Source organism: Parambassis ranga, chromosome 2 (genome assembly GCF_900634625.1).
Source record: "Parambassis ranga chromosome 2, fParRan2.1, whole genome shotgun sequence".
NCBI classification, from domain to species: domain Eukaryota; kingdom Metazoa; phylum Chordata; class Actinopteri; family Ambassidae; genus Parambassis; species Parambassis ranga.
Genome location: NC_041023.1, coordinates 10931158 through 10953255, shown reverse-complemented (window position 1 = coordinate 10953255; position 22098 = coordinate 10931158). Strand labels below are relative to the sequence as shown.

The window sequence follows — 22098 nt, the reverse complement described above, 5'->3', positions numbered from 1 at the left end:
CTCTAAACTATACAGCATACTTTCCTTTGATTCTTACTAACACATTCTGTCACACAACACTCAACACACCATGGTTGAAATACTCTTGACTCTTTCGAAGGCACTGATGATGATGATGAGACATCTTTACATAATGAGGTTATTATTACTCTCATCTTTCTGAGGCTTTACGATGTGGTTGTGTAATATTAAAAAGAACAACACTTTCACAGTCTTACAAATGTAAAGTTAGCAAAGTAACAGCGAGAAAACACACCCAGGTTTAGTATTAAAGACTTAAGATACAACCACAAGCTTGTAGTTGCTAATGCATGCAAACAAATGCAAACACTTTTTATCCTGCTGTTGCTTTGTGTTTTAGTACATTGTGAGTGCATTCTTTGCAGTTGCTGCCAGCATCTAACAGTCCAGTAGTCCCAGTCTTATAAGCTCTGCTCTCTAAACAGATTGTGCCATCTTTACAGAAATGGTATAAAAAACCTGTTAAGTATAAACACAGACCCAGTCCTGGATAACATTACTGATGTATTTCCCTGCTGAGGAGAAAATATGGGTGGAATATAAACCATCCGGTTCATCATCTTAATTACGTGATTAATGCAATACATAAAGGCTCTTTTGCACTGTGGACAGCTTCTCACAGGCCACCACTTCTCTCTGCATGATACCACACAGCAAGCCAAAGACTACAACTGTATTTTCATACACTGTCATTCTTTTTCTCTCATGGCTTCCAGGCTTTGATGAAGGAAAACAGAAGCCTTGGAAAGGAGACAATCAGTGCGGCTTGTGTTTTATGCCACAGAAAATAACTGACTGGAAAAGTCATTTAAAAAGGAATGTGTTTGGGGAAATTAAAGGCAGAAATCCAAATCCTACCCCCACCCAGCTGTACACATAGAAACACACGGACCTGACGCTCACCACAAGCCTCATCATGGCAGAACCATCCATGCAAGAAAATAGAGCCAAAAAACCAAACCATCTGAGTCCTGCTGCTCCACAGGCAGAGCCTCTACCTGACCCTGCAGTGAAGCATGCAAGTCAGAAAAAAAGATGTAGGCTATGCGTGTGTGTGTGTGTGGGAGTTCGTCTGTTGCATAGCAGAGAAAAAAATGTAACATCCACAGGCAAAGCAGTGCTTCAGTTTGTGTGGATGCTTCTGTAGCGGTGTGACACCTCCCTCTGCAGGGTCCTCTGAGGGTACGCAGACAGGGAGGGTTTACAGCTGCACCGCTGCTGAGAAATGAGCCCCAGGAAGCTTCTCAAAGGAGAGCCGGAGGCATTTCCACAATACTAAATAATCCAAGTTTTTAGGGGGGAGAGAGACGAAAACTTTCTTTAAAGAAGTCCTGCCTGCGTGGAGCTCTGCAGGGAGCGCAAAGTTGCATTTGCACGATTATAAACACAGTTAGAGAAGAAAGTGATGACTGCAGTTTATTCCAAACAATGAGTACTTCTGCTATGCTGCTTTTAAATGTTTTACTGTGTATCGTTTGGGGAAATGAAGCAGGTTTTATTGTTACAAAAAACAATGCACACAAAGCACTATTTTGGATTATGTTCTCCAAAAATTTGTAGACATACAGTGCAAACAAGCTGCTTATAGGAAGCTGGGTAAGGATAAACAATGACCTGCAAATCAATGCAAATCTTATATGTGCATGCACACACATACACAACAATGCACATCATGATTAACACATGCACTCCGGCACACACATATTAATGTGTTATAGTCTTCATCACAGGTCCTTCTCTGTGTGGACAGTTGGCCATCTTAAAACAGAAAAACAAAGAGCATGAAATCCACACACCACTGACCATCTTGTGTCCTGACCGGAGGGGCATTTGGATGGTGGGGGGTGAGAGAGATGGGAGATGGGGGATGGGAGACAATGGATATAGGGGACTGCAGCCAAGAGAAGATAAAAAGAGGGGGGAGTAATCGAGATGTACAGAACCTACACTACAATTATAAGAGTGTCCAAAAGTGTTTGAATGTGATTTGATGCAGGAGAAAGACGGCAACTCAGATAAAGAAAACATGTTGCAATAGAAACACAAGGAAGGAAAGCAGAAAGAACATACAGGATGACAGTCATAGTGATACAACCACACACACACACACACACACACACACACACACACACACACACACACACATATCAGGGAGAGTTAATGAAATACAACTCCCCACAGGCTGCAGTGTGAGAGGGACCCTGCTCTGACTGAGACAATGCAATCAAGTATATAAATGCAGGCGGACACACGCACCTGAATCAGACACTATTAGCAGGGCGCTAACAGAGCCACCTACAAGTGTCACGCACGAATGAGGTGTGTGTTATATCACTGTAGACATCAGCGTGGATAAGTGTCAGTGCAAGCATGAAAAAACAGGTGCTCATGATCAAGGGGACACATCAGTGTTGCCATGGTAACAATAGCCATCCAAAGGGTTAATGGTTTTTAGCATGAGAAATATATCCATCTTCCCTAAATGGGGAAATTGAAGCTGCATAATTTAGCAAGGCTCCTCGTTTTCCTCATATTACGGATATGTGGGTTTTATCTTCATCCATATACGGGACTGTGTTCCTCTCTCATAACGAGATACAGTAACTGTATCCACTAGCCGTAACATTTGTATTGATCTTCCATTGGGGACGTATATAAAGGAAATATGAACCATTTTCTTCAAGCAGATAAATGATTCCCCTCCTGATATAAAGAGATTAAACCAGTCCTATGTGCACACATGTGGGGTGATCCATCATCATTTTATTTTATTTTTTTTTTTTATTTTAGATACTGTATTAATCCCAGAGGGAAATTCTTTACGGCTGCTGCCAAGCAGTGTCATACAATGACTAGCAAGGCGCGCCACAGGCTAGGGTGAAGTGTCTTGCCCATGAACACACAACAGTGACTAGGGAGGAGTTGAGATCGAACCACCAACCTTCCGGTTACTAGACAACCACTGCGCCACTGTTGTTATGTTTTCTTTTTGGTTATACAGTTTGCAAGATGTGAAGTAGCACTATATCCTCCTAGTAATTCTTGTTTATAAGCCCTCTATACCCACAAAAGATTTCAAATATAAGCATGTCCTGCTCCTGAATGCTCACCAGCTGCAAGGCCACAAAAACAGCAACATGTGTCATATGTCTTCACAGTAAACGACAAAGCTCCTCTCTCCCTTAGCGTTTCTTGACCTGTCCTGACCTCCACTGAGACATTAGAGTCCACAGAGGCTCTGTGCATGTGTGCCAGGATTGTGTAAACACGTGTGCATGTCTGTAAAAATCAGCCTGTAGTTAATGTTACGCTAAGTCATGGGAAAGCCACGTTTCCTGTCTTCCACTGCCAGTTTTCAAGGACACTGATGACCCGGGGTCTTTGGAGTGCCTGCAGACATTTCTCTCAAACACAAGTGAAGCACAAACTGCTGTGTTCAAACACTAACTTAATTGACTAGCTGGACCACCTCTGGCATCTTCTGTGACTTTGAAAACCATAAGAGCTGTTCACTTGAACAAAAAGCACATAGTGCAAACTTGTCTTAAAGTCTTCAGTCTGTTGTTTTCTTCAACTTTATCTGCCCTCTGAGCCTGAGGCAGCTGCTCTGTTTTAAAATCATTAGGACTTTACTCTGTGAGCATTCAATTAAACTTAACAGTGTGTGTGAGTGTAAGGAGCTAAAGCTTTCCACAGCACATACTTACACTTACATACTCTTAACTTCAGTTCTACTTCTCTATTTCCTTCCCTTCTTTCACCCACATGCTTTCTCAGGCTCCTTACAGTTGTTTCCTGCTTACATCTTTAAGTTTCGGTTCTTTTTCGTACACTCTCTGAAAACAGAAGTGTATTATCAGTATTAAAACCTTCGCCCACACATTTTTTTTTCTCCACTATTCATTCTCCCAACTCTGCTAAAAAAAAAAAAAACATTGTCTCAGATTGATTGGCTTTGTGACAGCAGCTAATAATAAAATGCTAAAACAAAAGCGACTTCAGTAATTGTGCAGTGGAGCAATGTACAGTGATTAAACAAACCAGCCAGGCGTGGCATCCAAATATGTAAATGGAGAGTGGAAAAAAAACATAGAGATGGATTGTTGTATTGATTTCAGGAACTGTCACTAACATGGTAATCGACCTTTATAGAAAAAAACCCCACTAATGTAAAGTAGACAGAGGGCGGGCTGAACTGTTAAAGTCTTATGGTGTGTGTCTTGGTTAATGTTCCTCCTCTTCTGAGGGAAATATTAACTGCTGTCAGACAAGCTGATGCACACAACTCTGATTAGGAAACAGCAGATTTTTTCCACCCTGAACGACTGCACGCATAAAATGTCTCCATCATTGTCACCTTGAGATGAAGATTAGCATTGGAGTGAATAAGGAGTAGATACGAGCACATCATTATTCAGTGGCATTGGCCTCTATGCTTTGAATAGCCGCCAAGATAAAGGGATTATCAGGGTGGATGGAATAGGATGAAGGATGTTATGTGTGTGTGGATGTGTGTGAGAAATCCATTGAGGTAATTCATTCTAAAAGCTGCTAATGAGATGCAACAGATGCCAGCATATCTTCTTCCCCTTTATAGCAATGAGGTGACACACACACAGTTTCTCCATCTAAGTTGTATAAACAACACATCTTATTATTTTGTCTTTTTAACATGCCACACCCTGAAGCTGCCGTTGCTGCACATGGCCACGCTGTGCTGCATTTATCTCCTCCTGTGACACCAGTCTTTTGGTCTTTTGGACAAAAGGCATAGGGCAAAAGGGAGAATTAATAGAGGTGTGTGTCTGTGTGTGAGCGGCTGAAATGGAAATGTGATCCATCTTTACAAGGATCTAACCACAGCAGGGGTGGGGTTATTAGATGACCCAGATGGGGTGAGTTATTATGACGGGGGAGGCGGGCTAGCCCTTCCAACCCTTGTTAATATAAGACATTGGAGGCTGATGTTAAAAAGAAAGTCTGCTTTACTAATGTGTTCATTTTGAAGGGAATAGAAGGACGTACTGATCCAGTGTGTGACCTTTCAGTGGAAGCCCAATTTCAGACAGACAGACAGATTCCTTAACACCAAACAACACACCCCCCATTTCTTTTTACCGTCATTCCCTCTCCTGTGTTTTTTTTACTAAAGTTCTGTTCCTGTCATCTGTTCTGTTCTCTCACCTCTGTACTTTCAGAGCCTCTCCAGACCAGCCCATCGCATATGCAACATGTCTGCAAGCCCACAAAGATATGGTAAAATATGGAAGCCTGCAGGGACTCAAAGGGCATATCTACAATCAGAAGCTGGGGGGTGGGGCGGACACTTGGGGGGATGGCTATAAGAGTTAGGAGGGGGTGGACAGGGATGCTGCAAGAGATGGCAACCTTCAGAGAGCAATCTTCAGATTTCTGTTTAAATCCAACCAGCGCACGCCTGAGCAACTCTGGAAGATTGCATGAGGCAGATAGAGCTCTGCCTTCACCTTTTTCTCAATTCCATTTGATTTCTCATTTCATGAGCCGAGGATTGCTCCATCTTTCAGGCACTAGAAGGGGAGGAATTAAAACAAAGAGTACACTAGGACAGAATTGTTTTTTGTTCACTTTTCCTATTATATTTGGTAACAACTAAAATTTTGTCCACAAAAAAGTTTAAAATACCACTAATAATAGCTACAAAAAACCTTTTTCATTAGGACGTTAGGACAGAAACTGGCATATATAGTGCAAGGCATTATTATACAGGGGAAAACTGCTGCAGCCTTGTTAGCTTAGCCTGTGTGGGCTTGCATGGTGGGGATGCCTGCAGTGAGAGAGCCTTCATAGGGGCCTGAGGGGCAGAACTGCAGCAGGTCCCACATGGGCCCTTCAGATTTTCTGTGGTCAAAGAGACCGCATAATCATATGCAGACATCTGTTTATAGACACCACCAGTCAGTCAGTCCCAGTGTTTGTCACTAAAATACAGATTATACAATGTAGATATAGCTCTTAATAAGATACAATAAGACACAATAGCATGCAGCTATTCTTTCTTTGGCAACACACTGCTTGCTACATTCAACAGCTGCATAAACTAGAGGGTCGCATCATGTATAATAAATACATAACATGGTAGAATATTTATTTACAAAGCGGCGGTGGCTGCCACAGCCCTTCTCAAATCAGTTAATGGTGGTGGCTCAGGGTGTCCCGAGGGAGAGCTGAAAAGCAAATGAACCAACCAAATGTGCATCAGAGCTGTAAACAGAATGCCTGCTGGTGGCGGAAAATCTGCTGTCAGTCATACATGGATCTACACAATTGTTTAGGCACACACACGCACACAGTTGGGAATTTACACACAAAAATACACACAGACAGACATTTGAATAGAGATGAACCAATTAACAAGCGGCAGACATCAAGTGTGACAGAAAGAGATGGAGGGAGAAAGAAGGAGGGAACGACGCGAAGGAATACATTAAAGCACTCAGTGTGCAGGAAGCCAGTCCGAGAGGAAAACGCAACCCAGGCACCTTCACACTCCGACACTTTCAAGGAAGCTGAGGTGGCCAGTGGCAAATCAGTCCTGACACAGTGGGTGGATAATGCAGCATGATGTGTGTAGGGAGTGGGACAGAGAGGGCTGATATTACTCACAGGGTGACAGAGAGACTGAGAGGCAAAGAGGATTCCTGAAAGACACATGAAGTGAATTATGATGAAGAAAAAAACCATCAGGTCAACATGAGACTTTGTTCAGTTATTATTGGAGAAGCAGCAAAACATCTTTAAGGGACTCAACAAGTCCAGTCCCCGTGCTTCAAGCACTCAAATACTCTATCAGAACTGCTTAGTGATCTGTGAGATAGCTTATCAAAACGCATCCACCCATATTTTTCTGACTGTGTGTTTGGAGTTTCTTTTTATTGTAGCTATGACAACAAGGGCCTTGTTCAGTCTTCCAGGCGAAATCCATTGATTAATGTTAAAACACATGCACAACTACATCTGGAGGTGGTTTAACATGCACCTGCAGTGTTTGGCTGCACTTCTTCTTAACTATTAACCCTTTAATTCCGCAGTGACTCATTCTACTCATTTTTCAGTTTGTCGCCCAGGTGCATATATATATTATTGTGCACTGCCTCACACACACACTCGAACGGAGTGCCCCTGAAGATCAAGAGTCACTACATTACAACTTGTGTAAATGATCTCTCAACGCGGCTCACCGCAAAAAATCATATCAGGCCATTAGCAGAGCCCTGGACACTTAACACACTCTGCACAACAGACCCACTCCACACAGCACTGACCCTACTCGAGCTAATGATGCTGATTTTTTTTTTCTCACCCTAGGTGAAATGTGTAATGCAACATGTGACATCATATTACAGTGATAATGGCTGGTGTTTATGACTTGGTTACTTAAGAACCTCCTGAGTGTCTATGAATTACTGTGAGTCAGGGCAGACAGGATGTTATTCACCACACACTGCAAGAAATTCTCAAAGATATACAGATATATTGCCTTAAAAAAGATGCTGAAAAACTTCAACATACAACGATATTTAAAAGAGAACATTTGTGTTTCTCCTGGAGATTAAGAGGAAGATAAAAAAGGCAACCAGTTTACCATCAGCTGACACCGCAAGGAGCATAAAAAATCATCCCTTAAGGAGGAATTAACAGCATGAACAGGGCCAGAGAAGAGATTGCAGATTGCGCCCTAAGCTGCTTGAGTACAAAATTGACATTTTCAATCCCCCCACTTCTCACAACAAATTTGTTGTATAAGACTTCCTAGAAATCTCACTCAGAGGGCTGAGATTAGAAAAAAGGACAGGTCTTTAATTTTAAAATGCATGCAGGATTATGAATATTTAATTTAACGCTATGGATTATTACACATCGACATCACATTCCCTCTTTGTCACACAAGAAAAAGTCCACTCAAAGTTAAAGAGTTCATCAGGATGTGTGTGTTTGTGCTGCAGTACAGTTTCAGAGGGTGCTGCTGCAGAGAGAAGACTAAAAATATCCACACACACACACACTCAATATACACCTTCCTGGGTATTACAGTTAGGGAACAGAGGATCGAGAATGGGATTCCCACGAGGAATCAGTGGAATGTAAACAGCCCACCCACCCACACACACACACACACACACACACACACACACACACACACACACACACACACATGCACACACACACTTTCAAAGTGCTTCATCAGAGGCCGTGAGACAAGGGCCTCATCTGGAAAAAAATGCCCCAGAGAACAGTGCAGTTTGTTGGGATTGTCCTCTTAGTTTACTGTCCCCACACTGTCCTCCAAAAAAGCCCCAAGAGAGCCTGCAGGAATGCAGATGCATGCTGGGAAATATGTCAACCTTTACCCTTTTCTTTAGTACTAAACATCCTGTGGGCAAAATCTTATGGAATTATGGGTAAAAAAAAAAATAAGGAGACAGACAGTTTAGTGAGAATTACAAGGCTCAAGTCAGAGCTGGGGGGGGGGTGCAATTTAATGAAAAACTCAGAAAACATTATTCTTATTATCTCTACTGAACTCACAATTGTGTGTGTGTGTGTGTGTGTGTGTACATTCATTTCACTGCAGCCTAATCCTCTGCATTCATTTTATCCTATGGATGTTTGGATAAGTGACATGAGCTGTCATCATGGGTCCCACACACACACACACACAGCGGACCACCGTACAGTCCTGTATGTGTGTGCACATCTGTACCAAAGACGCACTTCAGAGTTCCAGCAGCAGAGCAGCGGTCAGTAACAAAATTTGAATACGTTTTCATCAGAAGGGCAAACACTTTAACACTTACTCTGCCATATGATGCCATTGTTATGTTATTAGGCCTATGGCCCACATAACCACCTGCTCTAGAAATGACTTTCTGGGTCGCTGGTGGATTACTGCAGGGCTAACGCTGCAGCACATACTCCTGGGGGCCACAAATGGGTCAAACACTGCCACACTTCAAAATACAGGATAGACAATATGCAACAGTAACGTTTAGCACAGACTCCTCTGAGATCAGAAATCCACCAGGGGCCTCTTTGGCATTAATTAGTGGGAACAAGTCTAGACAAACGAAAGTACACAGCAGCCAATTTCCTGTGTTTTGACTCCTTTTGGCCTTGAACTGTGGTTACGCTTGTCGTTTAGCTTAGCAGCTATGTGGCCACCACAGTTATTGTTCTGCTGACAGGCCGCTAAATAAACAGCTGGTTTCAGCCCATGTTATTGTGGCTAAACTTGCCACAGCTGCTTCAAAAGGGAGGGATTCCCCTTTCAGCTTTCAGCATGAATGTTTTGTCTGCAAAAAAAAGTGGTCACGAAGATGCTGACACATTTATTTAAAAAAAAATCCTTGAGGGACAGAAAGAAGAAAATCCATCTGAGCCACAAAACATCACATCATTCATGAGCAACAATGTAGGGAAATAATCTCGCCAAAATCTATGTCGACAACTCTTAATTAACTTAGTGGTCCAACATAATTGATTTCTTTGTATCGCTAATTAAAACAACACACTCAATAGTAATAAAGGCCTTCAGTGTTTGGTCATAATGGCCCATTAAATTAGCTTGACTGCATTAGCAAAATAAAAAGCGTCTGAAGCTGTGAGCTCTTTCTTTGTGGAGCTGTGTGAAGGTAAAATAAGTCAAAACAGATGCTGGGGACCGCAGCGCCTTCAAAGCTTTCTGCAGGAAATGTAAAAACAGAACCTGAAGTGACTGTTAAAGCAAAAAGTCAATCTCCTCCTCTGAGGAAGGAGCGGAATTTTAATATATTTGCTGTAAAAATTCTTGTTTAACACACACTGTACACAAATTTGTGATTCACCTCACAGTCTATTACCATGAATAATTGATTAACGGGTCGAGGCGCTGCTCCATATGATGACTCAGTAATGAGCTCCATCCTGAGATCTGGTGAATGGAGCATCACCTGGAGGGATATTGATCTTATTGATTTCAAAGTTAGGAGTGTAGATCAAAAGGATGTCCTGGGATGAAAAAGTCTGATATGTGACATATGTTACAACCTGGACTCAAACACACAAGACATATGGGAATCATTAGACCACTGACCTATAAGAAGAAACTGCTGATAGAGCAGCCAGGCTTACAGTACTTGAAACATAGCCTTTGTGATTGGAAAATTAACAAATCTGTTACTCATTGATGCTATCAAGCCAGAGAGCCGTTGTGTAGGCGCACATCTGTGAAGCAATATATACATGCTGTATGACAAACACCCCGGGATCAGGGGAAGCTTGTTAACATCCCGTCTGATGTTCAGAGGTCGGGCATCGTCCCTGGGTCTTGTTATCGCTTGGCAGGCACCAAAGCAGCGTGTCCTAATAATAGGCTATAAAAATGACAATGCATATCGGCAGCCTCAGAGACTCTCTGGGATGCTCCTGAGGATATAAAAGCAACCTTGATGTGTGGAGTAAGACAGCATGAGAGATGACACATCCAAACACAGGCACACACATGCCGTCACAGACACGTTACACATCGACTATCCCAAACGACAAGGCTGCTTTTTGAGGGTGTCTGGGGTGTGTGTGTTTGGGTTTGGCCATGTGACAAGTTGTCGTAACAAATCATACATAGTGAAATGTCACTAGCATTTAAAAGAGCCTGAGGTCATAGTCAGTCTCTACTGTAGCATTTAAATAGTCTTACATTCATTCCCTAGTAACCATTTAGTGTGCCTATTCAGTTTAAATTTGCCATTTACAAACAACGGTAGTTTAAAGAAAGTGGTAAGCCTATCTAAAGTTAATAATACATATGTTTTGTTGCCATCAGAAAATACTTCAGACAGACACACATGGTTCACAGTAAGTCAGTCTATTGTGTTTGTTTACGCAGGTAGACTGTGACTCAAGTGCTACCAGCTGCTATGAATGCCACAACAGCGAGTCACTGGCAGCAACTGAGCGATGAGTTTCACTGATTCTTTACCACACACACAATCTAGAGGGAAAGTTATGTGAGTGTGTGTGTGGGTCCTCCTGCTCATTCGTTGTAATTCTCCCATAATCCCATACTCTCTGAAATGACACAGCTGCCAGACATATCCTCTTTGCTGGCGCCTCAAACCTCCACTCCTTTCCTCTCTCTCTCTCTCTCTCTCTCTCTCTCTCTCTCTCACTCACTCTCTCACACACACACACACACATATATATAGCTGCTATTTATCTTAATACATCCATCGATGTGGAGCATGGTTACATTGAGCACTTTACAGTGATAATTAATGACACAAACTGTTAAAAAGGATTCTGTCAGTGAACAAATATACATTTATCACTATAATAAATCAATAACTGGGGAAAAATCAGGAACTGTATGATACATGATTTCTCATGTAATAATTATTAAAGTTACTTCTGCACTGGGATAACTAGAGGAAGATGATGAAACAGCAGGCTCACTTCCTGTTTGTAAGGACAGCACACACCCTGTTTATGGAGCAGGCACAAGCTCACAAGCATTGCTTCCTAATCCTCAGATCTTTTGGTATTAGTCTCAAGCATCTGCAGACCACAGTTGGTAGAATGCCTTTTTGTGTGGTACCTACTGAGGACAAGGCTAAAGAAAAGCATCACTGCTTTTCAGTGTGAAAAAGATTTTTTTAAATTCAAATCTGTGGAGGTGAAAATAATAATCCATTGGCTTCTTCTGAAGCTGATGAGGAAAAAAAATGAGAGGAAACCAAGAAGCAGAGCACCCACATGCCTTGCTGGCATTTTGGTGATGCCAGTCTGTCCATCTATCCCCTAGCAACCCTGTAACCCGGGGCGACAGAGGCTTGACAATGAACAGACAGAGCAGAACTCTCCATTTGCTTGTTGCCAAGGGGCTGTTTATGTGAACCTTTTAGATCCATACACATATACTGAGGCACAGATGAACATGAAAAACATACTGAAAACACAAACAAACTCTGCATGTAGCATCATAAATAAAACTCAATGTCAGGGAAAAGTCATAAAAACACACAATTTCCACAGTTAATATGCCACCGACACTTCCTGTCATTCATTAACGTCTGAACATCTGATGAACCAAGAAGTTGTTTGCATGTTATGAATAACTGAAAAAGAAAGAGTTAATGGATGTTATGTATTGTCTATGAAGCACACCCAGACAGTTTACAGAGAGCTAAAAGAAGAAGCAGATTGTGTGGACTGGATTCAGTCATACTGTGAGCTGCCTGCGTGCAAATTCTTGTTGATTGAATCTGTGCATGCTTGGCTGACATGTCGAGTTAGTGAACCACACAGGCAGCCTAACTCTACTGTAATAAATGAGCGGGCTATATGCTCACTTCCAGCTCTCAGTGGATGCAAGATGACAGCGCAGAAGCAAGCGCTAAAAAGCCTAGGAGTGAACCAGCAACATCAACATCAACACAAATGTGATGTGAAGTTTCTGGAACAGTGTTTTGAGAGTACAGTTCAGGCCATACATCCTCTGTTTACTGACAGAATATAGGGAAACACACACGGACCTATTAACTGACAGCTATTGTGTAGATTGAAGGACACACCCCTCTTTTTCTGTCTGCTTCACATCACCACAGTTTGGTAGGAGTGCCGTCTGTCTGCCACTCTGTCTGTCTGTCTGTAGTGTTTGCGTGGGTTAAGTTAGCTATTATAGAATTAAGTCTGAAAGTATTGTGTGAGAAAGAGGCAACGCAGAGTCATTAGCAGTGTTGCTTTCAGTGTACAGCATGCTTAATGAGAGGGCATAGCCATGCTGTCGGAGTGATTAGTTACTGTGGGGGCTGAGGGCCAGCGCTCATTTCTCTCTCTCTCTCTCTGTGTGTGTACACATGATGGAAGAAAAAAACTGAATTATTGTCTTTAACATAGACAATTGGGTCCGTTTTTATTTATATGTCCAATAAAACCTCGCCCTGTCTGTCATGCTCAAAGACAAATTTACTGGAAGTCAAAATCAATGACATATCCAAACCCACTGAAACCTCACCCAGAGACACAGAGCCAGACATCTGTATTCAAAAGCCAAACCCTACCAGCTTTGTTATTTCATGAGGCATTGTGTGAGCTGCTGAGAAGAGCCTAAAAATAACCTTCATAACATGGTCAAAAGGCCGCTAATCCCCCCGCCTCATTTGTTACACTGACTCAGGCTTTTAATCTGCCGCGTAATGACCTAATGTGTGTGCTTATTGTCACCAGTCTATATATGTATGTAGTGTCAGGAATATGTGGGAAAAAAAACAAAAAATTATATTGTGGGATCCCTCCCCACCCCCGATTCTACATCTATGTCTTCTGCTTCACTGCAGCAGCCACTGCAGCCTGCTCCTTATCAAATACGACACAGAGTAGCTTTACTGTCAGAATAAAAAAAAACAACAGGCTTCATCAGAGCCGGAGAGAAAACAATGCTCGGCACATTTATTTAAATCTGAGCAACAATGCAGAAGTATAATGTTGTGCAGGAAAAAGAGAAGCTCTTATAAATAACTGTAAGCACATTGATAACCTTATTGGACAAACAGAGGAAGGGAAGCTATCCCTTTAGTTTAGGTCGAAAGAGGAAATAGTGTATAGATAATAAAACATGACTCAGCGTGCATTCAATCAAACACAAGTCACATATTAAAAAAAAACAGAAAAATGAACGTTTTCTGTTATCTTACAAATATGTGTTACATATAGTTAAAACTAGTGTGGAAAAAAACAAACAAAGGCATGATGGGCAAGCAGCCAAGCTGAGACCGATGGGGTAATGTGACTAAAAATAAAGCGAAAAATATTTCACGATCAGTTCATTTAAACCAACAGAATGTAAAGAAAAATAGTCCTGACATTGCACGATAAACTACTAAAATTAGCATGCTAGGCAGCCAACACCAGACCATATACAATCACACAATCCTTTGTAGCATGACAGGATATTTAGGTTAATGTACCATGTAGTCTGCTCTCCAACATATGAGGAGCAAGTAACACTCCACAGGTATTCCAGTGCACATTTACCAGAGATCATGGAACAATTGGTGTTCATGCCTAGTGAAGAAATCTTCCAACCCATGATGGTCTACTGGCTAAGATATGTAATCTTGGCAAAGCCTCTACAGGCCTCAGCTGCACCTGATGGTCCAAAAGCGGTCTGACACATTTTATTGGCAAAGAAATTTAAAAGATGCTTGTAGATTTTTTTAGATCATTTATATTTTTTCTAAAGAGTATAAAAGGTCTCTTATTAGGAAAACTGGCAAGCAGGACAGCAGTTGATTGGACGTTTTTACAGAGTGCTTGGAATGTCTGAGCTCTGTTACAGCTGGCAAATGTGCATCAAGTACTTCTTATTACAAGTTGGATATCCTGCCTCTCTCAGAGTTGCCATTGGCTCGTCTCATCAGCTGCATTCTTCCAATTCCTCTGGATCTCTTTAAGTCTTTTCTGAATGAGTCATCTTCAAACCTAGCACAGCCTTTAATAAAGTTTACTGTTATCTCCTCATGCTGTCTCAGGGAGTCTTCTACACAACTCCAATTTGTTCAAGTTGTTTGCAGAAAAGAAAGTGTAGTGTCTCACTGAGAGCTACACCTCTGCACCTGAAATTATTCATCTCCAAACTTGAAAGAAAGCAGTGAAAAGCCCTGTTCTTCATGAGCCTCTTTTTTCCAAATATTTTCCACTTTCTACTCTTTTCATCTCCCATCATTTCCTCTCCTCTCCTCAGCCCCTTCAGTATTCAGAGAGAGCTCAGGGGCATGGCTTTGGTTCAAAACCTTTTTATGTCGCTGCTCAGTGCAGCTCAGCAGAGCACCCCTGCTGTGGTGGGTCTCTCCGTTTTTCATGCTCACATCTCTCTCTTTTAAAAAGGTCACTCCCTCACTGGCACTCACATCACTTCCTTTACCCAAAGCTAGAAGGTAAACCGCTTTCATCTACCCCTCCTTTGTCTTCTTCCTCTTGTCAAAACTCTCGCCATGTAAAGAAAAGGTGCAGCTTCTGCAAAGCAATATGAGCGTGTATGCTTAGCTGGCTTTTTTTTTCCCCAAACATGTTACTCCCTCACACTCTTTACAGCCACTCTGATCTGTGAAAAAAATGCATATACAAGCAAAAGAAAAGCATTTTAGCAAAGCTGAGGGAAGATGTAGAATCACAGCTCAACAAAGGTCAGCTCTGCTGCTAATCCTGCCCTTCAGCGAGTCTTACCAAGACCTCCAGCCATCATTTCATTCACTGAATATCTGTCAATCATTACATGTCTACTTGAGCAGCTTTACAGAGACATCAGTGCCATGTAACACACTGATTGGCTAGCCGTGCTATATATATTTTACTAAATAAAACAGCACACTGCTGTTGTTTTTGAATGCATAGCATGGAGTGAAACTGTTAACACAGTGATGGGGCCTAACGCTGTAAGTTTTCATCAGGGAATCTAAGAAAAACATCAGGGACTGACTGTCCAGGAACTGAAAGGCCCCTCAGTTCACTTCAACAATCAGCTCTTTGTTCTTCCACTTGGCTCTAACATCTTTTCCCCAATTGTATTTACTCATTCTCTCAGGACTAATCCTCTGTCTGTGTCACTCTCTGTATCTTTCATTTTTTCTGTCACTCTTCTTCCGTTTACGTTTTGTCATTGTCTCCTCCTGGATAGTGGAACATATTAACCAGCAGCCAACAGAGGCAAACAAGCAGCCTATTGAAAGCACTGAGAAAGGAAGGAGGAGGATGGAGTGGGGGGAAAAACAGGCCGAGACGGAGAGTAAATTCCCTGGATAAGTCTGAGATATCAATAAGCAATCCCTTCAGAGTAAATACAACATCTGAAAACAGTCCTAATGGCTATAATTGCATCCTTTTCAAAGCTTTTTAACAATTCTCATGTTACAAATTGTTGCATTTAGATTCACACAGTCCATTTTTTCTGATGCTCCCACACACAAACATCATGCTCTCTGGTGACATAATGCCCCTAAAGTCCATTAACAAATACTGTCTTGGAGATAAACAGTCATTTGCAATCAGGCTAAAGCCCATCTCAGGAGAAAGAAAATGGATAAAAGTAGCCACTTATTTCCTCTGTAACAGCCAGATAATACCTTCAAACAATTACACACACTGAGCTGAGACAGAGATCAAAACCGATCACGTCCGTTACAGCTAATATTAAAGAGAATGCAGTATCAGAAGCACAGGGATCAAAGGAAATGATCTGACACTGGGACACGAGTTCACGCCCCCCTGTAAAGACAAACCCAGCCTGTCATCAGCAGAAAAATGTAAGTTTAAGCATGAGTTAAGGACAAAATGAAACCATTCTTTGGTTGAAGAAAAATCTTAACCAGCATCCAGCTGTATTGAGGTGAAGTTTCTGTGGCAACCAAATCTCTAGCGTTGCACTATACTGAAAACAATCATGTAAAAAATGTAATTTTAATACATCAAGGACAGACGGCGTAAAGGCTGGTAGCTTCTCAAATGTGAGTGTTTACTATTACGCTTTCTCTGTTTTATGCCATTGTAAATTGATTTGTTTTTTATGTATATATAGAAAATGTAGGGGTTTATAAGTCCCACCTTTATTCATTTGGGCCCTCGCTGTTGCTTATGCACACTCTGGAGATGTACCTGTCATTTCTCACTCATCTGCACTTCACCTTCTTCTGCCACATTAATGCACTGATGGGCTAAATGAGTTTAGAAAGGCTAACCAGCCTTGTACTGCTGCATTTAATCAGATTACAGACACAGCAGAGCACGTACCCACCTTGTTTGTCTATGGCTTATATTAATATACTGGTACCCGATGAGATAACAGGGGCATTTCCTATTATGAGCCTGCTTGGGAAAAGGGAAGAGGGAGGTGCGCTTTAATTGTAAGCAGGACAGTCTGTCTTTGTGTGTGTGTGTGTGTGTGTGTGTGTACATGTCTGTGTACAAATGCTCCTGCTCCAGATTAATGCCAGGAGTACTGATGCTGTTTTGTTTTTTTAAGAACTACGAAAAAAAGAAAAAACAAGGTACCAGGGGGAAATGGTACGTGAGAGCCTTGTGACATATATATATCGAAAGAGGAATGGAAAGCAGACGAATGAAAGGAAACAGTGTGTAAGTGAGACATGGAGAGGAAGACGACTGGAATGCAGGGCAAGATGAAGAGGAGGGGACAGGTGGAGAAAGAAAAGAAGGTGGTGGCGCAGAAGGAAATAAAAAAAAGACTGGAGAGAAAATGGAATAAAAAAAACTGTGAAAGAAACATAGGAAGAGAGAAAAGAACAAAGACGGCGGAGAGAAGGTGTAAAATGGTGCTAGCCAGCCGGAGGGCCTCGGTGATGGATGAAAGCCAATCCGGTGGCCGTCCCATCCGTCATCTGACTGCACGTAAACATAGCAAATAACACAAGCAAAACACCTCCACCACACTATCACCTGTGTGAGTGCATGTGTCCAATTCAGGTATTTGCAAGTAAAAGTGGAACAAATATAGTTGTGTACAGCATAAAGATGCCCTGATTAGCATTTGTCCCTATAAATTAACTAAATGTCTAATGAAAACCACTGATATTAGTTTCACAATAACAAGTAATAATTCAGGCATTCAGAATACACACTGGCTCTGTGTGTGTGCGAGAGTGCATGCATGCACACACAGTAAGTGTAACATGCAAGTGTGTGCATAAGCTCCCTGCAGTGCTTTAGCCAGCAAAGTGTAAGATGAGGATCCTCCCCTTAGGCGACATTACAGCATCCCACCTCTGCAGTGTGTGACCGTGTGTGTGTGTACATCTGCTGCATCAGCAACACGTTAAACCAAGGAGAAAGGACAGTCTATACACACACACACACACACACACTCACACACTGTGTTCACTCACCCATGTCCGCTGTCCATCACCTCATCTCACCTCAGCCTTCCACACACTCGGCATGCTGTTAATCATTTGCTTATCACTTGTTTACAGCTTTTACATGAACAGAACAGGGCACTTGCACAGCACATTTCAGGCAAGGTGTTACAAGTTGTGTTAATCAAAATAACAACTGCACAACCAACCAGTCCTGCTGCTTCTGTGCTACAGTGAGGATGTTGCTGCTCGTTCCCTCCTCACTCTTGGCATCGCTCCATTTGTATCGAAGAAGCAACAATGACAGCAGTCACATAAATAAGCATTCAAACAAGGGTGCCAATGTAGAACTGGAGTAAAGTTGGACGGGCTTCAAAGCATGTTAAAACCAGTGAACGCCAGCCAGTCAAATATGAAATGTTTTCCCAAACACATACACATGCTTTGTGCATCTAATATCAGTTAAGCCAAATCACCATCTCTCCTGAAACCTGTGCCTATGATGTTGCTTTGCAGCTATCTATAAATGTGTCCAGTTAGCAGGTAACTTTTTAAAAAGAAGCTAGATCAGAAGACAAGCCTCTCAAGCTTAGAATAGAGGTAATTATTCCCTGCACAAGACAGCAATGAGAATAAAAGTCACGGCGAATTCCCCACCCTCCTCTCCACACAGATTCTAACAAAGCAGAGGTGATTATGACAACTTGTGTTATCCTCAGTTCTTGGGAAGAAGGACTCTGATTTCCCATCAGAGCGTCTCTTAGGCAATCTCATTAATTGCATCCACACAGTGTTTACTTGCCTTGAACATGCCACACACTCTCTCTCTCTCTCCCTCTGTGGCACAGAGGTGAGGTCGTTTCTGCACTACAGCCTGGAGAGTTGGTGCACAGCAGAAAAAAATAAAATACAAGAGCAGTGGAACTGTTATCTTTGAGAAAATTGCTAAGGGCCACTGTGAGCTGATAAAAGAAGTACACAATATGTAAGCGTGTCTGAAGTTTTGTGGGAGTTTGGAGGAAATTACGCATTATAGGTTTGTATCTGTGTGTGTTTGGGTAACCTGTGTGTGTGTGCGCTGGTTACAGTCTATCTAGGCATGATCAGGCAGGATTCCAACTACTGTACGTCAGGACAAACAAGTCAGACTTCAACAATGAGTACTGCACTGTTTGCAAACACACACACACACACACACACACGTGTGCATTCCTAACCTTGTTATGCTTACATAATGAGCTGAGCTGCTGCATGTTTTTAAAGATCCACACACACACACACACACACACACACACTAAAAACTGCAAAAACTGTCAGTCATTTAATGGTGAAGTACAGGATGATGGAATGAGGGCTGAGCTGTGATATATTCTTCCAAAGAGTACACTCATCATGGTGTCATCCATTAACTCTTTTAACATTCTAGCTCAGAGGGCCGTTAGGAGCTTTGAATAAGCACCTAGGAGTGTTTCCTGATCTTAGTGACATGTTAAAAAAGGAGTTGTTTCGAAAGTAAAACCCGCCAGCTGTCTCTATCCTTGTGGTTTCACTGAAAGAATGTGCATTTCTGAGACAAACGCAGCTCTAAAATCTGTTGAAAATTCTTAAACTCTGCACCCTTTGAGGACTGAGTCTCTTCTGAAAAACAGGCACTTAACGACCACTACAAATACCATTTCAAAATTCCAAGAGGCCTTTATATTATAAGGGACAAATGAAAAATCAATTCTGCAAGGGTCAGTAGCTGACATACTGTAGAGGAGCACCACAGATAACCTACTGCTGCCCTGTAGATCAATGTCCCCTTTTTATTATTGGAATTACTCATTTTGCATTCTTCTCATCGCCACACCCTCCTTTTCATAGCTTCTCTATTCTCTTAATCTGATCAAATCTGTCTCATGTCTCACTCTAAACCTTCTAATTTTTGCAAGCAGAGCAGCCTCCCTATGAGCTGGAGTGACCAAGTGCAGATGTAATGATTATTGCTGCACTAGCAGCTTCCTTTTTTTTCTTTAATAACAAAATGACAGATTAACACAGAAGACAAATGAGCATCGCCGCATGCAGGGATGGATTGACGCTAGTCATGATCAAAACCTTAAATCAAACTGGAACACCACAGACACTGTGAATTCAAGCCTTAACCGGGGGTGAGTGGAAACTACAAAGTTTCATCAGCGACAGCCACACGAATGGGTGTTTCCTTGACAATTTGCAGCTACCACCCTTTGAGGTATCCCTCGACCACACTGTCAACTGCTTCACAGTGACTGTGAGCTTCTTCCTCTTTCTTACAGAAATAAATATGCAAACTAATGACTGATGAGAGAAAAGACCAAAAAAATTCTAAAAATTCAAATGTATCTCGGTGCTTTTATTTTGAAAAATCCCCTTGTGACAGCAGAAGATCAGCTAAAAAGAGCATCTAAAAGGAAAATAATTACATTTAGCTGCTCTGTTTTTGCTCTGTTCCAGATCAATGACAGGACTCTGCAACAACAGCACATAAAAACGTTTTCCATTTTCATAATAGAATCCTATCGCTTAAAGCAAGCCTGATGTTGGAGCTCTTTGGTAGCCACAGCAACACACTCCAGACTCAATTCTCAGTCTTAATCCCAAAGGTGTGTGTGTGTGTGTGTGTGTATCAGGTGGACAGGGGCGTCAAACAGGCCGTGCAGGGTAATTGTAAAACCTGGGGTGTAGAGCCAGACACTCCACTGTTTGCCTACCAATGCTGGGGATGGGGTTTGTTGCTTGTTGAAGCCTAAGTGAGTGTGAAATGTGTGCAGTCTGCTAAAAGACATCTTGAATATGATGAAACTCTACGTGCACAGCAGTCACACAGGAACCTTCACAGCACCATCACTGGCTGTCTCTACCTGATCAGACTCATCATGACCAGTTTTAATGAGTGCAGAACTACAGGCAGCTGTTCAGCCTCTCCTCACTCCTGAATACAGAACAGCTCTATCCATGCAAATGAGGCTCTACATAGTCATTTCACAACAGGAAAACAAAATCATCCCTGTGGTCTACTCATGCTTATCATGCACATGTTTGACCCATCATTCACCCAATCAGATGAAGCAAAGATGCTGCTGTGAAGACCTGTCATTTCAGATAGTGAGGATGCCAGACATTTCTACAACACTAAAACATTTACAGAGCTACATACCGCAGCTACTGCACTGGAAATCTGACACTCCGGACTGTCCTGACTCGGTTCAGTCAACTCTTTTACCGCACACTCTTCTTGGCCTCTCTTCTGCTCCTCACTCATCTCCCTTCTTACGTGCAACAGCTGCATGCACCCGGCCTCGTCTCCATCCAAATTCCAGCATTAGCAGCATGCTATGAATACTCCTGAGTTAAAACTGTCACAAAGCATTTGCCACGCTGCTGTCCCTTTACACCCAGCCAACTGCTTCTACTGTGACAAAGGTTTGGTCGCATGCAGACATCCCACTGTGACACTCCCAACATATGCACAGCAAAAGGCTGTCAGCATAATAACATAATGATAGAAGAGATTCATGTGTTAGCATACATTCTGAAATGAAGCCATTGTTGCTGCTATGCAAAGTCTAAACAAGATCAAATTAAGCATGGGTGCACATTTAGGATTCTGTCATACAGGTGTGAAGTCCACCCTGTTCCTGTGAAAAGATGCTGTTAGGGGAAAAAATAACACATGAATGTTTAGCAGCAACACAGGGAAGTGCAGTGAATGCAAAAGGAAGCTAAAACAAAGTGCAAATTGTGTTTGCTGAAGTGAATGTCAGCTTCTGTGAAAGCCAGACTGCTGCGGGGTGGATGGTCTGCCAACATATTCAACAGCATCCACACAGGCTGACAGAGAGGGGGGGGCTGCTGGCATTTGGCTCTGTTTGCCTATGTGTGTGTGTGAAAGAGAGAGAGACACACAGAGAAAAGTGAAGGGGGGTGAGACAGAACTGGGGAAGAGCTGACGGAGTGTGAAAGGAGTGTTTATTTATTCGGCAGGTGAGCAGACAGAAAATTCCCATTTACAGAGGGAGATTGTTGTAGAACTGTGTGTGTGTGTGTGTGTGTGTGTGTGTGTGTGTGTGCCATCTGCATCATATATGCACATACAGTATGTGTGTTTGTTCATGCGTGCATGCTGTAAGCTATGAAGACAGGAGGAAGGTCACACTTGTGTGGGGAAGGC

General features: G+C 42.2%; 1 protein-coding gene across 1 annotated transcript in view; it reads right to left on the bottom strand.

The window, feature by feature from the left end:
- pag1 (phosphoprotein membrane anchor with glycosphingolipid microdomains 1) overlaps positions 1-22098 on the bottom strand; it is a 36726-nt gene that overhangs the window by 13504 nt on the left and 1124 nt on the right. The window lies entirely within an intron of this gene.